Here is a 5,712-nt window from a genome sequence, read left to right on the forward strand (position 1 = left end):
TCCACTTCTTAATATGATTGCATGAGCGTGGCTTTTCGGGTTAGGTTGGGGCTGTCCAGGAAATGTACCAGTTGGGGCAGTAGTAGGCGCTTGTTGTTGAGCTACTTGTGAGATTTGTGTTTCTAGCATTTTGTTATGGGTAGCCAGGGTATCTACTTTACTTGCTAGTTGCTTAATTTGTTCGCTAGTGTGTACATTCTGGTTTAAGAAGTCCTTATTGGTTTGCTGTTGAGAAACTATGAAGTTCTCCATCATGATTTCCAAGTTGGATTTCCTAGGAACGTTATTGTTAGATGTAGATGGGATCGGCTTTTGATATCCCGAAGGTATAGCTGGGGCTTGATTGGGAGCTTGTCCTGGTGCGTATAAAGCATTATTACTCTTATATGAAAAATTAGGATGGTTCTTCCAGTTAGAGTTATAGGTATGCGAGTAGGGATTTCCTTGAGCATAATTCACTTGTTCTGCTTGGATTCCTGTTAGGAGTTGACAGACTGTAGGAGTGTGACCTTGGATTCCACAGACTTCGCAATTTTGAGTTGCGGCAACCACGGTGGCTGGAGGTGATACATTTAAACTTTCAATTTTCTGGGCCAGAGCATCCACTTTTGCATTAACATGATCAAGGTTACTTATCTCGTACATGCCACTTTTCGTTTGAGGTTTCTCTACCATTGTTCGATCGCTTCCCCACTGATAATGATTTTGGGCCATGCTTTTGATAAGTTGATAAGCATCGGCATAAGGTTTATCCATAAGCGCACCACCTGCGGCGGCGTCTATTGTTAACCTTGTGTTGTACAAGAGACCATTATAGAAGGTATGAATTACTAACCAGTCCTCTTAACCATGGTGTGGACAAAGTCTCATCATGTCTTTGTATCTTTCCCATGCTTCGAAAAGAGACTCGTTATCTTTCTGTTTAAATCCATTTATCTGGGCTCTCAACATAGCTGTTTTGCTTGGAGGAAAATATCGGGCAAGAAAGACTTTCTTCAACTCGTTCCATGTGGTGACTGAGTTGGAAGGAAGAGACTGAAGCCATCTTCTAGCTTTATCTCTTAACGAGAAAGGAAAGAGACGAAGTCGAATTGCCTCTGAAGTGACACCATTAGCTTTAATAGTATCAGCGTATTGGACAAATACGGATAAATGAAGGTTTGGATCCTCGGTAGGATTTCCAGAGAATTGATTATGTTGCACTGCTTGTAGCAGCGAAGGTTTAAGTTCGAAGTTGTTTGCTTCGATTGCGGGTGGAGCAATACTCGAATGCGGCTCATCTTGCGATGGAGCGGCGTAATCTCGAAGAGCTCGAGCTGGTTCTGCCATCTCGGGTATCGGCGAAGGAAGAAGATTTTTGAGGTCGGGCACTTCGATAGGAGGGAGATTGTTTGCAGCACGATATTCCCGAATTTGTCGTAAGACTCAGAGATATAGTTCAACGTCGTTGATTCGTAAGTAAAACGGCTCGCCTTGTGAGCGAGTGTGTGGCATACAAATCAACGAAAGAAAAAAAGAAAAAAAGAAAAATTGCCTTAGTCTCTACAGCGTAACAGAAGAGTTACGATATCGACTAAATAAAAGTCCCCGGCAATGGCGCCAAAAACTTGATCGCGACTTTATGAGTCGATTTGGGGTACTAACTGCAAGTGCACAGTTCTATCGCGTAGTTTTAAAAGATATCGATCCCACAGGGACTTATGAATCGATATATCGTTTTCTAAGGTTACCTCGTAAAGCTAAGGCGGATGATACTTTGATTGTTTGGGGGAAAAGTAAAACTAAAATTAGATCTAAATTAAATATCAATTAAGCGGATATCGGTATGTAGTTCGTCGTAATTAGGGAATCAAATCTTCGTTGGTTTCTTGGTTTTAAAATAAATCTTTTCAGTAGACACTATTGATTAAAAGCCTTTTCTCAAACTCTCGCTCTGTTGAATAGACCATGACTTTATATTAACGTAGCTGTCACTTATTAGTTAAGTCCAAAATCACTTTTTGAAAACAACAGAATCTATAAAAACTTTTTTTAAGAAAACATTAACCGTTTAAACACCCTCGTCTCAAACTCTCGCTCTATTGACTTAGATTATATAATTAAACTTAAATGCTTAACTCTCTTCCTCACATTTAACCTTTAAAAATACTTTTTGAAAAAGATTAGAATTTAATTAACTCTAAAAATTGCTTTCGCCCTGATTTAGAATTAATGTCCAATTTACACTGTCCAGTTAAAAACTCAAATTTTCGTTCTATTGATTTTAACTTCTTTATGTCTTTTACTCTCGTACAAAAACTTTGGGATTAACCCTGTAAATTGAGACCATAAAAAGAGTGACTTTATTTTTAAATGAAATTAAACCAACTTAGTTTTGATTCCTTCATTCCGCTTACTTTACATACCGATATCTAAAATACTTAGCCGGACATGCTAAACGGGTCTAAACAATCATCATGCTTAAATAAAATCATCTCAGGCAAACAGTATAAATAAACAGCAATGCAGAGCATATATAAATTAAAACAATAAATTAAAGAACCTGAATAATTAATAGCAATCTTGAACACTCCACCACAGACCGGTTGGATTTGTTCTTGAACTCTTCAATCGGACAGGAAAATAAAAGCGAAGGAATAAAATACTATGATCTAACGTAAGGTTAGATCCAGTAAAAGATACACAATAGTTTCCGGTGTAGAAACTATTGTGTGAAAAATTAATTAAGTGCTTGAAAGATTGACTGGAAAAGAAAGAAATAAAAATTGCTAATAAAATAGAAAGCTGTAGAAAAGTAATGCTCTAAAATATGCTTGCACGGCGGAAAGAGACGGGGCTTCAGGGTTGGATCCAAGCAACTATTTATATTAATCCACTTTTGTAACGGTTTCCAAAAATGCCTTCCGTAAGTAGTCTTCACGTTCCAAGAGTCAAGCGGAAGAATAGGCTTCAACGTGCCTCTGTTGCGCGTTAAAAGCCAAAAATATAGGAGAGGGGTGTGACGTTCGTCACACCATGTGTTACGCTCGTAACACAAGGTAGCAGGGCGTGACGCTCGTCACACCTTGTGTGGCGGTCGTCACAGCTTCAACGCTCCTGGCTTGTGATTGTGGGCTGGGCTTTAGTGGAATTTGCTTCTCATTATCTTTTTGCACCCCCTTTTCTTCCTTTTTCACTTATGCTTCAAATAAGTTACCTGAGACAAATAGAAGGAAAAATACCAAGTAATATCGAATAAAATGAAATAAATTGAAACAAATAATAATATAATTTAATTAAATCGAGTCCAAAAATGTGATATTATTTCATGTTATCAGTAATAGAGTTATTATAAGACCTATTTTGAAAACGACTCCTTATGAACTTTTCAAAGAAAGGAAACCAAACATTGCTCATTTTCACATCTCTGGATTCAAATGCATTGTCTTAAACAATGACAAAGACAACCTTGGTAAGTTTGATGAAAAGTCCGATGTAGGTATTTTTCTTGGCTATTCTCTCTCTAGTAAAGCATATAGAATTTATAATAAACGAACTTTAAATATTGAAGAATCTATGCATGTTTATTTCGATGAAACTAACCCTCCCAAGGAGGATGTTGTTTTGTGTGATGATGATGATATTGTAGATGTTCCTCAAGAAGATACTTCCAAAGACATCAATGATAATCAAACGAAACATCATGAAGAACCAATTCAACAAGACTCAAATGATAATGATCTACCTAAAGAATGGAGAACTCATAGAGATCATCCAATTGATAAAGTCATTGGTGATATTAGTCAAGGCATTTCAACAAGATTAAATCTCAAAGATGCATGCTTGAATATGGCGCTTGTTTCACAAATTGAACCTTCCAAAGTTGATGAAGCCTTAGGAGACGACCAATGGATAGCTTCTATGCAAGAAGAGTTAGACCAATTCGAAAGGAGTCAAGTTTGGGAACTTGTCCCTATGCCAAGTGGTAAACACATCATAGGTACCAGATGGGTGTTTAAGAACAAGCTTGATGAGAATGGTATAATTGTTCGAAATAAAGCAAGGTTGGTGGCCCAATGATAAAATCAAGAGGAAGGCATTAATTTTGAAGAAACGTTCGCTCCGGTTGCAAGGTTAGAAGCCATTCGTTTATTACTTGCTTATGCTTGTTCATTAAATTTTCAGTTATCCCAAATGGATGTCAAGAGCGCATTCTTGAATGGCTACATCAATGAAAAAATCTATGTCAAACAACCCATGGGCTTTGAAGACTTCTAGAATCCTTCACATGTATTCATGTTGAGGAAAGATCTTTATGGCCTAAAGCAATCACCAAGAGCATGGTATGATCGTCTTAGCAACTTTCTTTGTGAAAAGGGATTTGAAAAAGGTAAAGTTGGCAAGACCTTGTTTATTAAGAAAATTAAAGGTAACACTTTATTGGTTCAAATCTATGTTGACGACATCATATTCGGATCAATAAACAAAGAAATGTGTGAATAATTTTCATTGGTGATGCAAGGAGAATTCAAGATGTTCATTGACGACATCATATTCGTAAAACAAGAGTCATCGTCGCGCTTTTATTGTTTTCAAAGGAAAAGGGAAAAAGTATGAACAAAACCCAAGGCGTTTTAAAACAAAACTAATAAAAAGAGAACAAGGGTTCGGGGGTTATTTATGGAAAGGGAATGTATTAACACCCTAAACATCCATGGTCCTCCATGGGAACCTCTTTGAAAATGTGTCTTTTGGTTTGAAAAAAGATGTTATTTGTTAAAAGATTGAAGAGATGGGAAAAGAAGTATATTTTCTTGTGATTTGATGTTTGCCAAGACTTTTAAAGTCTCATGCCTACATACCAACAAAGTGCAATGGAGGATAAAAACCTCGTAGTTCGTTGTAAAAATAACAAAAGGAGTTTGTTTTGATTAATTTTTATGGAAAAAATAAATTTTGTCATTTTAAGGAGAATACTCAACTAGTTCCCCACAAATATGAGAACTTTGCATCACCATGAGAAGGACTCCAACTTGGATAAAATCAACAAGTATGCCACTAGTTCTCACAGATGAAAAAGAATTATCATCAATACCATGGAGATAGGAGAATTATAACTCAACTATCGAAATGACTCATGTCTAATGCCTTGAGAAAAGTTAAAAAGAAAACGTGCACAAAGAGGCACAAAATGGTTTGGAAGGGTTATGCATTTTTGAAGGTCTTTTGAATTTGGTTTGAACATGCTTAAGATTGATTAAACATTTATTCAAGAAAAAGGTTTTTAAAAATCACTTGACCAAAGTCAATGTTTATTGAGAAAGTGTTTCAAATTGAAAACAAGAAGGTTTTAAAAAAGAGAGATCCTAAAGCAGTAAAGTAAAACCTAAAGAAGAAAGATCTAACCAAGAGATAATAAGATTTATGACATAAGTCAAGCCATAATTCCCTCCTTTGGATTAAGCCTCAAATAAGGCAAAATAAGCAAATAATAATCCATGTAGAAGATGAACCCAAAGTAACTAAGTCAAGTCTTCACATAGAAGTCCAAAGTCAAAGGTATCAGATGAATTCCAAGGTCTCAAGTCACAAGTCACAAAGCTAGGGTCAAGATCCTAATTATAAGTTCATAACTCCATAATTATGCCAAGGATAGTAACCACAAGTCCATGAGTTATGAGAAACAAGATTCTTTTTAGGTTTTTTTATTAGTGTCTTCTTTACAATGGTATG

The 5,712-nt window shown here is 36.3% G+C and overlaps 1 pseudogene; it reads left to right on the forward strand.

Annotated features, from left to right (window-relative positions):
- The first annotated feature begins 844 nt into the window (after positions 1-844).
- On the forward strand, positions 845-944 carry LOC127116523 (uncharacterized; annotated as a pseudogene).
- Positions 945-5,712: the final 4,768 nt, after the last annotated feature.

This window comes from Lathyrus oleraceus, chromosome 1 (genome assembly GCF_024323335.1).
Source record: "Lathyrus oleraceus cultivar Zhongwan6 chromosome 1, CAAS_Psat_ZW6_1.0, whole genome shotgun sequence".
Lineage (NCBI taxonomy): Eukaryota > Viridiplantae > Streptophyta > Magnoliopsida > Fabales > Fabaceae > Lathyrus > Lathyrus oleraceus.